Below are 16,061 nucleotides of genomic sequence, written 5' to 3' on the forward strand. Positions count from 1 at the left end.
AGAAACTAAACCAAACAAATCTTTTTGGTGAAGAGATTCAAAAACCCCTACTACTTTAATGCTAAATGTGTTAGTAAACCCTGACTTATGATAAACCAAAATGCTTTTGTTTTGCATTTTTATGATACAACACGATTATGTTTTCTTTACAATTTATATTATATGCATAGTATTTTAAAGTCGCAGAAAAAACAGCAATACCAACTTCATTTCTTCTGTACTATGATGTTAATTTGAGTAAAACAGATATCGAAAATTAAAAAAATATATATATAAGTGCTGTCAAACAATTAATCGCAACCAAAATTAGAGTTGTTGTTTACATCATATGTGTGTATTGTGTATATTTTTGTTATGCATTTATAAATACACATACATACAATATATAGTTTGAAAATATTTACATGTATATACTTTAGTGCTCTCAAACGATTAATCACGATTAATCACATCCAAAATAAAAGTTGTTTATATCATGTGTATACTGTATAGTAATTATGTACATGTAAATACACACATACAGTACACATTAAAAATAAGAGTTTTTGTTTGCATAACATATGTGCTTGTACTGTGTATATTTATTATGTATATATACAATTTATTATGTACACATACAGTATATAGTTTGAAAATATTTATATGTATTTACTTGTATATATTTATATTCATATTTATATTATACATAAATATTTAAACAACAATTTTCTGAAATATATACATGCACGTGTATTTATATTTACATAAAATACACGGTACACACACATATATATTATGTAAACAAACTTTTATTTTGGATGCACTTCATTGCGACTAATTGTTTGACAGCCCAATTTATGTCATATAATTGGCATTATATATAAATACTTTTAATATATAAACAACTTTTGTGTGTGTGTTATTTCAGAAGAATTGAATTATGACATTTAAAAACAGGAAGGGTGAATTTTTATTTTATGCCGAAGTGAAAATTGCAAAATGATTAGTATTAATTTAAAACATTTGTAGCTTTAAAGGGGTCAACAGCATTTTTTTTATTTTGTTTTCTGAGGTTAATTTATAATTTTAGTGTGACTTTACATTAAAAAAAAAGACATCATAATATAGAGGGAACAGAGTATTTTCTATTTTGTTTTCTCCCGAACGGTTTGTTTTTATAGGCGAGGCACGTTCAAGATTCACAAACGCCCACTGATATGATCGGCTAACAGCTTTCCTTAGAAAAATAACAGATGGATGGATCTTTTACTTTCAGTCTCTCTATACAGCCTGCATCATACTGTCTTGTATATAAATGAATGCGTAGTAAAGTAAAGCAAACAAACAAACAGTGTTTCACTCGTGATCAGGAGCTCCTTCCTAATTTGACCCTGTGTTTACATCTGTTACACTGGATGCGGCACAGACTGACAGAACAAATCCCCGATAGTAAACAGGTCCCGTTCTATTTGAGACATACTCCAAGCTTTTGCAATACGGTGTTAGGAGTACAAGGAAGGTAATTCAAAGACTATTTTTCACAACTTTAATCTTATAATGACATCTGTATGGTTCTGTTAATGGAGTAGTCCTGTGTTTGCGTCTCTATAGTATTTCCTACAAATGCGTATCAGTGGGCGGGGCTAAACAGGTAGTGATGTTGAAGCAGGCATTAATTTTCTCCTACAGAGGTGGGCTTTCGCCTCATTATTATGCCATAAAGTGGCACATTCCAAAACAAGACATTTTTTAAGCATGGTTTCAACAAAAACTGTTTTTAAACTAACAGGAAAAGTTTTGAGTTTTGAAACTTACAGATGTTTATAGTACACTGACCTGCTATATATCAAAAGATTAAGGGAAATTTGATTTCTCAGTTCATGACCCCTGTAATAAAAGCAGCACTCAAGCTGTATGAACTCCACAAATTTGTTTAAAACCAGATCATCATGTACTCCAGCATGAGCAATGAGCTTTTTGTACTCCAGCAAAAGCAATGAAATTTTCTTCTTTTTTTTTTTTTTTTCTTTTCAAAGTTGCTTCTCAACTCATTCCTATTCTTGCGCAAGGCAACTTATAAGTATACTGCTATAGATATACTAATCAGTGCATGTGGTAAAACAATCAAGCACTGATACTGGTATGGGCAGTTTGTGACTGTAATACTTTGTCCGCTGTAGCACTTTGACACCCAGCTTGTTTGACACAGCATGCTACATGACAGAATCCACTACTTAAAATAGCACTTCACCATTTCAAACTTATCTTGAGAGAGCTGGGAGATGGGGGCTGTGCTGCGGTAGGGCTTTAAAAATGTGCAGGAACAAAACTGATTGGGAAAGAATGAAAGAACAAGCTGGAGAAAGACAAAAAGTGTAAACTGAAATAGAGTTTTGATTTCCATCCCAGAACATTTTGACCAAACGTGCTTGGAAGCACCAAAGCACTTTCTGACAGGGTACTTTAGCAGTGCATGAAAGTACAAACTGAGGATCAGTAAGCCCAAATGTGTGGTGCTCAATGCTGGATTCAAGGCTCAACCCTGGAGCAGCTGAACAGCATGAGCACAGCACCAAAATTTCAAATTAACATCCAACATTGAAAGACCGTTCAGGCCCGCTACGCATCAATGGCCAAGCTCATTATACTGACAGAGAAGAAAAGCGACACACATTCGCGCACATACACAGCGATTCTTGCTGATGATTGAGACCGCACTCTTAGGTTATGTCTGTTAGGTCACCAAAGATGGTTCAGTCAGGTGCATTAAGTTTAAAAATGACTAGTCAGAGGGTTCCCTGAAAGACTAATAGATAACCCTTAAAGGGACAGTTTACCGAAAAATGAAAATTCTGCCTTAATTACTCACCCTCATGGCATTCCAAACCCATAAGACATTTGTTCATCTACGGAACACAATTAAGATTTTTTTGATGAAATCTGAGAGCTTTCTGGCCCTGCATAGACAGCAATGCAACTGACACTTTTAAGGCCTAGAAAGGTAGTAAAGTACATTGTTAAAATCGTCCATGTGACATCAGCGGTTCAACCGTAATTTTATGAAGCGATGAGAAAACTTTGTGAAAAAGAAAACAAAAATAACAAAAAATGCTGTGGTACTCTCATGAATGTGTGTCGAAGACACCAAAGAGAAGAAATTGTTGAATAAAGTCATTATTTTTGGTTTCTTCGCACACAAAAAGTATTCTCTTAGCTTCATAAAATTAAGATTGAACAATTGACGTCACATGGACTATTTTAATATCCTTACTACCTTTCTGGACCTTGAACGTGACAGCTGATTTGCCGTTTATGCAGGGTCAGAAACGGGGGCTGCAACGATTCCTCAATTCTATTCGAGTATTCGATTTTTAAGAATTCTCAATTGCATTTTGCCCTTGTCGAGTAAGTGGCGAATTATACATATTAAACACAGGAGAATACATCAATATCTTTCCTTAATATGCTAACTGTTCAACAGTTTAAACCCCTCACGCTGCATTTACACGTTTTGATGTCCATACAATCTAGAAATTACAGTGGCTGTAGCTTTTCTATCGTAAAGAAATGTCCAAATATTAAAGATGAAGTCATCGGCAACAATAGCCTCGTGGTTAGTGCATCGACAAATAGCGCAACTGCGCTCACGGCTACCCAAGTTCGAATCCTGTCTCAAGGTCCTTTGCCGATCCCGCTTCCCTCTCTTCTCCCAGCTCTTTCCTGTCATCTCTCATCTCTCTACTGTCCTATCACAATAAAAAGGCATAAAAAGGCCAAAAAGTAAAAATAAATAAATAAATGTAAAAAAGGATTAATTGTCCACTTGAATTAAATGTTTATGAGTCAAAGTTAAACACGGATTAGATCACACAGTAAAGTGTAAACAATCTTCAGGCCGTTCGCACCCTCTGCAGGCATTTCAATGGTTACTCCACCCCAAAATGAAAATTGTGTCACAATTTCAGATATTTTGGATTAAAACTTTATTTTGGATTTTGACTGTCCCATTAACTGCCAGGTAAATACCTCTGTCAAGCCCTAAAAAATGTAAGAAAGGCATCGTCAAAATAGTCCATCTGCCATCAGTGGTTCAACCTGAATTTTATGAAGTGACGAGAATACTTTTTGTATGCAAAGAAAATAAAAATAACGACTATTCAACAATTTGTCTCATCTGCATCTTGTGAGTGCCATTTTGGATAGTATCCCCTGTACACAAACAGCGTACGCTGTTCTCTATCAGCTGCGTCACACGTACAGGGGACACTACCCAAAATGGCGCTACGCTGATGCACTGAGACTAATTGTTGAATGAAGTCGTTATTTTTATTTTCTTCGCATACAAAAAACATTCTCGTCGCTTCATAAAATTAAGGTTAAACCACTGATGGTAGATGGACTATTTTTACGTCGTCTTTCATATTTTTCTGGGCTTTACAGTGGTATTTACCTGGCAGTCAATGGGACATTTTCAAACCTCCTGGTTTTCATCCAAAATATGGGTGAGTAATTAATGACAGAATTTTCATTTTTGGGTGAACTACCCCTTTAAGAAAGCCTGTAAAATTAGGTTTAGTAGCCAAATAAGACAGGTTCTTGTGTTCACAAATAGACTAATGAATGAAATTCACGAGTTCGCACTTACATATAATCAGATTGAGCAAATATTATGCACATTTGGTGTGCTTTCTTAGGGAAGGGTGCTGAGCTTGGAATTTAGCCTGAATCCAGAGAACTCCCCCATATCCCGAGCTGGGATAGCAATAGTTAGAAGTGAAGAGTTATGGTTTAGGGGGATGCCAGAAAACTGTCATGGGACAAAGGTAAGTTGCCTGCATATATATTTACTATCATGCTAATTGAGTTGATTATACGAACATTCTCCTCCCAAAATGTATTAATATAACATCATAAATAGTGTAAGACGCAGCTCATAGACCAAATACATCCATCTGAATGTGTTTGGTTGCAGTGGGACTTTAAAACAGATGAATTTCCAATGCACACTGTCAAAGCGCAACAGATTGTCAACCATCTCTACTTGAAAAGAAGCCCTGCATGTGTTCAAAGAGCATAGTATTGTCTAAAACTTCTGTATATACTAAACACCACACGCTAAACTCATATGTCATAATCTGAAAACCACATGTGCCTGGTTGACAACAATGAAGTCATTCTTAACAGAAAATACTGATGAAACTTGTGAAATCGTTATGGTTGAGGTTTTAAAGCCTGCGTGAAGTCCAGATGCATGACGAATTGACTTTCCGTAACTGCCTCTGTGCTTTTTAGATTCACCAGGGTTCATTCTCAGCATCTTCTGGTGATTCGAAGAATAAAAAGGGACAGAGGCCCTAACATGATGTTGAAATCCACAAAAAAAAAAAAAAAAAAAAAAAAAGGAGAAAGTCTTTCCAAGTTCAAGTGGTTCCAGTTCATTTATCTTCACCTCCCATAGTTTTGAGTGCTGATTGACAGAGGCTCTATTGTTGTCGGTTATGTAATCCAACCTGTTATTGTTAAGATATCAGACACTACATAAAGCTGCCACATACCGATATGGTCCACCAGTGTTTTGGGTAGCGCTCCGCACAAGAACCGACAAGAACCGCTGTGTATACAGCAAAGCACAACTAGACTTGATGATGAGAAATATACACAAAGCTGTTATGAGTGGAAACTCATTGTTTAGAGATGGGTGAAATGCGTGATGTACCACGGTCTTATCGGGGAGGAAATTTAACAGGGTGAACAGATCCCACCACTGCCTCTTATGTCTTCTTAGGAATTTCAAGGCCTAGATGATCATTCCAAGAGTGTCCCGTCCTCGTCCTCCCTTTAGTACGTACATAAACACAGGTCAAGTGGCCCTCTTTCCTTCATAATAGAGTCATACCATTCTTTCTGGAACGCTCAATTAGGTTAACAAGACAACCACTTAGTCTGAAATCTTTTATTTACATCAGGAGTTACCCAGCACCAATGGATGGAAGAAAGTAACCTCAAGAGAAAAAACTGGCATTATGGGTATTGCCTTTGCAAGGACAGCCAGGTCAAATGGATCCAAAAACAACAAGATAAAAGTAACTTGAGCTTCACGTCTACTGCAACTTTGGCTAATTTAAATGCAAACAAGAACTGTAATGTATGCTGTGGAATGCCAGAATGCCTCATCCAGCTCCTCTTTACATCGTATTGTACTGGGTTGGAGCTGGGCTAATCAATATGTTGGCGTGAAAAGTGGTACACATGTGTAGAATTCGGAGACTTCAATATCCACGTGGATGATAATGCCTCAGGAGGAAACACAGAAGTCTTTTCAGCTGTATTTGTAGTGTAACTGTTTGTTATGTAATGCCCAACACATGGACTAAAATTCTGGCCAACACCAATTAGCCAATAATCGATAACAGATCTTTGGTCTGAATAAATAAAAAACAAAACATTAAAGTCTAAAATTAATTGTTCTGAGGTCTTCAACTCTGCTCTTGCAGAGCTACATTCCTGCAGACTTCAGTTCCAACCGTGCTCCAACACACCTGCTTGTAATTTAAGCAACCCTGAACACCTTGATTAGCTGGTTCAGGTGAGTTTGACTAAGGTTAGAGTTGAGCTCTACAGGATGGTAGCTCTCCAGGAGCAGTGTTGGAGACCTCTATTTTAAATGCTACAGGTACATTTCACCAGTGATGGATATGTTCCGTTTAAAAAGTATTTACACTTACTAAAATTATAAACTTTTGTTTTTGCCCCCATTTTTCATGAGCTGAACTCAAAGATCTACGACTTTTTCTATGTACACAAAAGGCCTGTTTCTCTCAAATATTGTTTACAAATCTGTCTAAATCTGTGTTAGTGAGCACTTCTCCTTTGCCAAGATAATCCATCTACCTCACAGGCATATCAAGATACTGATTAGACAGCATAATTATTTCACAGGTGTGCCTTAGGCTGGCCACAATAAAAGGCCACTCTAAAATGTGCAGTTTTATCACACAGCACAATGCCACAGATGTCGCAAGTTTCGAGGGAGCGTGCAGTCAGCATGCTAACTGCAGGAATGTCCACCAGAGCTGTTGCCCGTGAATTGAATGTTCATTTCTCTACCATAAGCCGTCTCCAAAGGCATTTCAGACAATTTGGCAGTACATCCAACTGGCCTCACAACCGCAGACCACGTGTAACCACACCAGCCCAGAACCACCACATCCAGCATCTTCACCTCCAAGATCGTTTGAGACCAGCCACCCGGACAGCTGCTGCAACAATCATAACCAAAGAATTTCTGCACAAACGGTCAGAAACCGTCTCAGGGAAGTTCATCTGCATGCTTGTCGTCCTCATCGGGGTCTCGATCTGACTGCAGTGCGTCCTTGTAACTGATTTGAGTGGGAAAATGCTCACATTTGATGGCATCTGGCACTTTGGAGAGGTGTTCTCTTCACGGATGAATCACGGTTTTCACTGTACAGGGCACACGGCAGACAGCGTGTATGGCGTCGTGTGGGTGAGTGGTTTGCTGATGTCAGGATCAGGTGGCCCATGGTGGCAGTGGGGTTATGGTACAGACAGGCGGATGTTATGGACAATGAACACAGGTGCATTTTATTGATGGCATTTTGAATGCACAGAGATACCATGACGAGATCCTGTGACCCATTGTTGTGCCATTCATCCACAACCATCACCTCATGTTGCAGCATGATAATGCACCGCCCTATGGAAGCTGAAAACATCCCTGTTCTTGCATGGCCAGCATACTCACCGGACATGTCACCCATTGAGCATGTTTGGGATGCTCTGGATCGGCACATACGACAGCGTGTTCCAGTTCCTGCCAATATCCAGCAACTTCGCACAGCCACTGAAGAGGAGTGAACCAACATTCCACAATCAACAACCTGATCAACTCTATGCGAAGGAGATGTCATGCAAATGGTGGTCACACCAGATAATGACTGGTTTTCGGACCCCCCGGTATACATAGAAAAAGTCTTAGATCTTTGAGTTCAGCTGAGGAAAAATGGGGGCAAAAACAAAAGTGTTGCGTTTATAATTTTTGTCAGTGTAGTTACAGTTACTAGTTACTTCTGACAAACAGTAACTGAGTTACATCATTATAAAACTATTTACCAGGGAAAGTAACTGTGTTACTTATTTAAAAAAAAAAAAAAAAGCAAGCAAATAACTTAGATGCCCCCAATGTTGAATATTGTCCGAAGTCCCAATATTGGACTTGTTTTGGACTGATTAGGAGAAACCAATGATGCATTGATAAAGCTTGGAAATGTCAGGATCATTTTTCATATAACTCCAATTAGATTTGTCTGAAAGAAGGAAGTCATATACACCTAGATTGTCTAGAGGGTGAGTAAATTATGGGCTAATTTTCATTTTTGGGTGAACTAACCCTTTAACTTTAGTTTATCTTTAAAGGGATAGTTCACTAAAAATAAAAAATTCTGTCATTAATTACTCTCCCTCAAGTCCTTCCAAACCTGTAAGATTTTCGTTTATCTTTGGAATTCAAATTGTGATATTTTTGTTCAAATCCGAGAGCTTTCTGAGCTTTCATATACAGCAATGGAACTACTAATATCAAGGAACAGAAGGGTAGTAATGACACTGTTAAAATAATTAATATAACATCAGTGGTTCAAACATTTCCGATAGGCATGCACTGTATTTTGACAACCAAAAATATTCAGCACAAAAAAGCAACAACAACAAAAAAGTAAATAATATAAATTTTAATAATTTATAGTTTTACCTCAAATAATTACGGTTTATCCACTCAGGGACCCGGTTTCGAAAAATAGCAGTTTCAGGTTCCAGAAACGCTGGGTCCTTTTGGATGAAACGGTCATATGTTACACAATTTTTACGTATACAGCTAAACACGTCTCAGTGTGGATGAAGCCCAAGGCATGGATAAATTTCTTATACCACTACATACCCAAGTAAAAATTCCAATACAACTTAGTTCAATCTGACAGGCAGAAATTCTCAGAACCTTCCAAGACTTCCAAAGTCTTTCACTCCACCCAAAACTTTAAAGGAATGTTGCCTGAAGACAAGGTCCAATTTTTACACATCAAGCTATATAGGTTATTGGTCGTTTTTTATTTATTTTTATTTTTTTTGTTGATTTTGTTTTTTTCAATGTTGCATATTTATCATTGATACTTGATATTTAATTGTTTTCTACATTTAAACAGTAATCCTGGCTAACAGGGTGAATCAGGTCAAAGGTCAACATGAACTAATTCAAAGGATAGAAGTTATACAAAAAGTTAAGCTTTTGCTGTGAATGAAAAAAAGTTAGAATGTTAGACTAGCAACCATCAGAACTGATCTGTTCATAACACTGAGCCACAGAAGAATATAGTGGACAATAGAGATGAGTGGTGCATTGTGCAGTATTGGATTGCATGGAAGGTCTTTAAGCTTTGCAAGCCAGCAGTGGTACGGTGGGGAGATCAAAAGAACTACTGCCCTGTGACGGACTGACGGTCCATCGGAGGCAGCTGGGCATGTGTGTGTTCCAAGACTCCAAAATCAGGTCAGAATCTATCAAACATGGACCACCCGTGTGACCACACACAAACAATAGAGCTAGCGAGAAAAAGAAAAATCGGACTGGAGACAGAGTCTGAAGCGCAACGCAAACTGACACGAGTTCCCACTAACTGTCTCTGCAAGCCAGCGGAGTTTGATGGGTTATGACAGTCCATGTGTAGTTTTAGTGAACTCCTGCTTTAAATAAACCAGCTTTGGATTGACCGAAACCACTTTTGTATAGACTTCAGCAAGTCTGACCAAAACAAACACAATGGGTCTTGGATCAGTCACCAACAGTTAAATTAAGAGCACATGTAACACTACTCTCTCAGTCAAAATCTTTGCACTTTTGCTTATTCTGTCTTTCCCCCCCCCAAGACTCCATGTGGCCAACGCTAATAATAGTGCATTATTATTACTCAACTCTCTCACATCATTTCTTTCTCTCTCTAGCTCTTTTTTTTTTTTTTTTTAGCAAGCTAACTGCTGTTTCACAGGACTGTAGAGTGCATGCTGATTTGTTTATTTTTAGGATGAACGCTTACATTTGGTGCTGCAGATTGAGGGAACATAGCCAGATAAAGTAGGATGGTGGAAGAGAACTTGCAGCATCAGAGAAAGAAGGGGAAAGAAGGTAACTGATATCACTTTATCTTCCAAAATATGCAATAAAAATGAAAACGTTTGGCTGTTTTGTTGCCGCAAATTCCTTAACGTCACATCAAGAAACATCTCAAACACCGAACTATACAACTAATTACACAACTATACATATAACTAATCTAACGTGTCATCTTAGCATAAAGATAAAACCAGTGCCCAGAAATATGGGGATAAGTGAAATAAGGTACAATCTGTGCCATCTACCAGAATATGTTGACGTGTATGATGTTATCAAGTTTCTCCTTATTCTTACCTCTCTTAGTGAACACTAGATATATGAAATGACATTAAATTGAACTCTCTAGCCCTGGAGGCAGCAATTTGGAGTTGTCGTTTTGCTTCATTGCTTTTTGCAGAATCTCTGCCAAATAAAACCCACACATTTCTAGTTGAGATGCGTGTGTGAGAGAGGGAGAATGACAAACTCACATATGTGTGCCTGAACATGCCTTTAAAAATCCAACCCCTGCACTCGGCCAGTCTATTGTTAGAGAACCACCGAACAACTTCCCTTCCTTCCTTGACAAAAGAAAACAGATACACCTCCTTTGTGTTACTGTACGTGTGTGAGAGTGAGAAAGAGAGAGTTCTCGCTCAAGAATATTACATAACTTTTCTGGACAATTTCTTTGGACAACTGTTTGAAATGAAAAACAGCTCATTTGCATTTATGACACATGTAAATCAAACACTTGCACAATCCCATAATGTAAGATAATGTTGCAGTTTATAGTCTAATATCACACTGTAGAACATCAAGATCAAGCATTACACTCTCAAATGAGATATTTAAGGTCCAAAACACATGTAAACACAAAGTTAAGTCCAAAAGTGCATGAATGAAACGGGAATCCTAGGACTTTTCCAGAAAGCCTGTCAGATTTCAGTATAACTCAAATTAGAAATAAATGTAATACAATTCTATCAGAAGATCTGTTTACATAGACTTTTTTACAGGTGGCATAAACGCAAACAAATAAAAATACTAAACAAACGTCGTAACATTTAATTTATCAAGCTACCAATTAGCCTGCAATAAAACTCAATGTACATTTTTAGCTATTGTCAAATAAACAACTAGTCATTAACACTTTCACAAGTACCTACCATAACACAGTAACCATCCTTGCTTCTCTTCAGACACGACAAAAGTAACTCCGTTTAATAAGTCGATAAATAAATCAATAACCGCTCTGGTTGATTCAGAATCATTACAAAGAACCGAGTCATTAGAGTCATTCGCTCTGGAATCGGACTACACAGTGGCGATCTATGATGCCGACTCGTTACAAAGAACCGAGTCTTAAGAATCATTCGTTGAACACTGAATGTTTCTGACTCACTAAAAAGAACCGGCTCGCAAGAGTCATTCATTTATCTAACCAAACTACATGGTCGGGTGTGTGTTTTTCACTGTACGTTAAGGTGCTGTTTACCCAGTAGCAGTGTTTTAATTAGTAATAGTGCGTTAAAACGGTCAGTAGTTCAGTACGGTGCGAATCGTTCAGCATAACAGATCATGAAAATCACATCATATGAATTTTTTGGTTCCAATTTTGTTTAAAAAAAAAAAAAAAGGAACCGGTTCTCGATTGCCAACCCTGAAGAAAATATGTCTTCATAGTAATTGCGCGACCTAGAAGTGAATCTATAAATATGATCCAAAAATACATACACTCTTCAAGTTGTTTGTAAACACGCGTGCGCAAAGTTACCGGTATATTGGCTGCAATGCTGACTCTATGATCGAGACTAGTTTCACTCCTAAAACTCGTATGCATGCATGCATGCATGCATCTCTCATTCATAAATTGCAAGTATATCTTAAATCCAGTCTATTGTGAAATTTGTGAGTTACTCGGGTATGTTTTGGCAGTAAATTACATTACAAAACACTTAATAAATGCATGTTCCTAAATTATATCCGCATATCTAGCATGAGCACGAAACCATATGTTTTCACACAGCCCCCCATCCATCCAAACAGTCTGGATACTCACCTCAAAATCGGTATTCTTCACGGGGAAAGAACGGCGAAGTGGAATAAAGGAGAGGGTGTTTAACTGGATTGTTTTCTGTAAACGCTGGAATGACAAACAGTGCACAGGGTTAAACGTGCTCCTTGTGATCCTGCATGTTGTACGAGGTTGGAGCCGCGTCCGCACAAGTTGGGCTCAGCTGACTGCTTCAAACACACGAGGGTGAGGAACTCTTCAAGTCCCGCCCCCTTTACGCACAAGACACACCTCCTTAGTTACAACCCGCCTATTTTAACCCATTGTTTTAAAATTCAGGCGTAAACCTTCAGGATGACCTACGACTGGCTGTTTTATCTGTTCTATGAGCTTCACACTATGATTAGAACATATTCTCAATAGGAGCTCATTACCACCTATAACAGTGAAAAAAACATAGGTAGCACTTTTTTAATCGTTCATCTACTGGAAAATTGTTCTAAAAGTGATTCCAAGGATATATTTACTAGCGTGTGGACTCCCCTAAATTCTCAAAATTAGAAGGACTATTTTTAGTCTTCGCACGTGCATTCTTCAGCGTGCACAGTGGACCTCGTGCACGTCCACCTACTACCAACTGCTCAACCCTATTCCTGTAGACCTTCCTTCCTGCAGAGTTCAGATCCAACCCTGATCAAACACAACTGAACCAACAGGGTTGGGCACCCCTGACCTACTAAATTTACCGTGCGACCTATCGAGTCCGGTACCCGAACGAATGACTCTTATGAATTAGTTCTTTCTAACGAATCAAACACGACGGTCCAATAAATAAGTCGCTCTTATTAGTCTATTTTTAGTTCATCAAAAACATACAACGAAAAGTCTGATTCTAGTACGCATGACCCTATATTGTTATTTTTCGTGTATTAAATACTAAAATGTAGCACAAACGGTGTACAGTAGTCAACATTTTAAGTGGATCAAAACTTTTAATCAAAGTTGTTCTAAATCTACAACAATACCCGTTCTTGTCTTAGGACACGTTGATGAACTTTTTTGATCCACTTCAACCCTGGTGAAAAAACAGCATATGCTGGTATATGTTTTGATGCTGGGATGCTGGTTAGGTAGGTTTTGATGCTGGTTTAAGCTGGTCCTTTGCTGGTTTTTGCTGGTCATGTTGCTGGTCAAGGACCAGCATGAACCAGCAAAGGACCAGCTTAAACCAGCATCAAAACCTACCTAACCAGCATCCCAGCATCAAAACATACCTACCAGCATATGCTGTTTTTTTCACCAGGGAAATGTTGACTTTATAGTCCGATTCCCAGACGAATGACTCATGTGAATCGGTTATTTCTAACGAATCAAACACGACTGTCCAAGAATTAATCACTCTTAAAACACCATTTCTTGAATGCATGATTCTATTAGATTTTTATTTTTCTTGTATTAAAAAGTAGCATGCAGCACAACCACTGTAGTCCGATTTACTGAAAGAATAACTCTTGTGAATCGGTTCTTTCTAATGAATCACGACTACCAAAAAAAATTAATCACTCTTATAAGTAATTTTTTTTTTAGTTAATCGAAAACATACAACAGAAAGTCTGATTCTAGAATGCATGATTCTATTAGACGGTTATTTTGTGTGTGTGTGTGTGTGTGTTAGGGGTGTGACGAGACACTTATCCCACAAGACCAGAGGAGACACGAGACAAGATTTTTAAACTTTTCTTAAGAAATCCTCAATGATAAAATATATAGGGAAAATAGTCTTTTATTCAACTGAAAAAGACAAAATGCAAAAAAAAAAAAAAAAAAATGAAGGTGCATTTTGAACTTTATGAAATTAAACTTCCATTTTAATGAATTATATGCAGTAATAAACAACATTTAAACAAGAGCTTCACGATTTTGGATAAATTAAGAATCCTAGTTGTTTTTAATAAATTGGAGACCATGATTCTCTCACGATTCTGGAGAAAAAAGCTTAGAAAACTAAACAAAATAATGTAATTTACTAGTGGCTCTGACAAACTGTTCATCACTTAAGTCTTTTAAAAACATATATTCATTTAAACAAAATTAAAAAAAAAAAAAAAAACATTAAGTGAAGGAGTCAGGCTCTTACTTCATCAAGACTTGTCTGACTATTGAAATCTCCTGAATGAATGATTCAATGACATACTTTTTTAAAACGGGCAGTTGTCGCCACCTCCTGGCGGAAGAGGATAAGCGTTCCTATACATACAAGTGTTAAAATACTTTCGTTTTGATCGCTACTGTAGACAAAAAGTGTTTATACCCAAACTATAAACTTTTATCCCAGTACTTCTGTTATTTAAATGTCTGTAACACAGAAATAATGATTATAATGTGGTTGAAAAGACTGTTTGCGTTGCTCTTTCTGCGTTCACATTTACCCTCTGATTCATTAACGTGGGCAGCGAAAAAAGGTGTTTCTCACGCTCCACTGACAGCCGCGATGTGAAGCAATCGTAATAGACATAGAAAAATCGTTGTCATGCAGGAATAAGATCGTGCGGGTGTTTGAATCCAAATCCCGATATTTTAAGGATTAATCGTGCAGCTCTAATGTAAACACTGCAATTTTTTTGCGCGGATATTGTCACGAGATCTCGTCTCATCCCTAGTGTGTATTAACAACTAGCATGTAGCACAACCGGTGTAGTCCGATTCTTTAACGAATGACTCTTGTAAATCGGTTCTTTCTAACAAATCAAACACGGCTGTCGACGAAATGAATCACTCTTATTAGTCCATTTTTTTTAGTTAATCAAGAACATATGGAAAAAAGTCCGATTGTAGAACCCTGGTGAAAAAACCAGCATATGCTGGTTAGGTAGGTTCTGATGCTGGTTTAAGCTGGTCCTTTGCTGGTTTATGCTGGTGCTTTGCTGGTTTATGCTGGTCCTTGACCAGCAACATGACCAGCAAAATCCAGCAAAGGACCAGCTTAAACCAGCATCAAAACCTACCTAACCAGCATTCCAGCATCAAAACATACCTACCAGCATATGCTGTTTTTTCACCAGGGATTACTCTATTAGGTGGTTATTTTTCGTGCAATAAAAACTAACATGTAGCACAAACGGTGTAGTGAGTTTCCCGAATGAATGACTCTTATGAATCAATTCTTTCTAACACCCTAGTGAAAAAAAACAGCATATGCTGGTAGGTATGTTTTGACCTTAGCTGGTTTATGCTGGTCATGTTGGTGGTCAAGGACCAGCATAAATCAGCAAATGACCAGCATAAACCAGCTAAGGACCAGCTTGAACCAGCATCAAAACATACAAAACCAGCATCCCAGCATCAAAACATACCTACCAGCATATGCTGTTTTTTTCACCAGGGAAATAAAACGCGACTCTCAAAGAAATTAATCAATCTTATCAGTCAGCGAAAAGTCCCATTCTAGAATGCATGACTCTGTTATGGTTTGTGTGTGTGTGTGTGTGTGTGTGTGTGTGTTAAAAACTAGCATGTAGCACAACCTGTGTAGTCCGATTCCTGAACAATGACTCTTGTAAATCAGTTCTTTCTAACCAATCGAACACTACTGACGAAGAAATGAATCACCCTTATTGGTCAGTTTTTTTAGTTAATCAAAAGTCTGATTCTATAACGCATTACTCTAAAAACATGTAGCACAACCACACAATCAGTGTAGTCTGATTCCCGACAAATGACAGCGTAGCCTAGACTAATTCCCTAACAAATCAAAAGTCGGTTCTCTTGAATCAAACAAGAGAACAAGACAAGCTTACAACTACAGTATGTGTATATAATGACTAAATCAAAACATGCAGTATTTTCTAAAAATAAATGAATGAAATACATATCCATTTTTTGTTTATTTAGAGACAACCTTCC

General features: G+C 37.6%; 1 protein-coding gene across 3 annotated transcripts in view; it reads right to left on the reverse strand.

Annotated features, from left to right (window-relative positions):
* grb10a (growth factor receptor-bound protein 10a) overlaps window positions 1-12,390 on the reverse strand; it is a 71,425-nt gene extending 59,035 nt beyond the window's left edge. Inside the window, exons 1-3 of one of the 3 annotated variants that reach the window (XM_051136349.1) lie at window positions 12,204-12,390; window positions 8,750-8,826; window positions 7,745-7,843 (exon numbers count right to left, since the gene is read on the reverse strand). The gene's annotated coding sequence lies outside the window, so the exon portion shown is untranslated. Of the gene's footprint in view, window positions 1-7,744; window positions 7,876-8,749; window positions 8,827-12,203 lie in introns of those variants that run through there. The other 2 variants (XM_051136348.1, XM_051136350.1) reach the window with 2 other exon arrangements.
* Between the last annotated feature and the right edge of the window lie 3,671 nt (window positions 12,391-16,061).

The sequence above is a fragment of the Labeo rohita genome, chromosome 19, assembly GCF_022985175.1.
Source record: "Labeo rohita strain BAU-BD-2019 chromosome 19, IGBB_LRoh.1.0, whole genome shotgun sequence".
Lineage (NCBI taxonomy): Eukaryota > Metazoa > Chordata > Actinopteri > Cypriniformes > Cyprinidae > Labeo > Labeo rohita.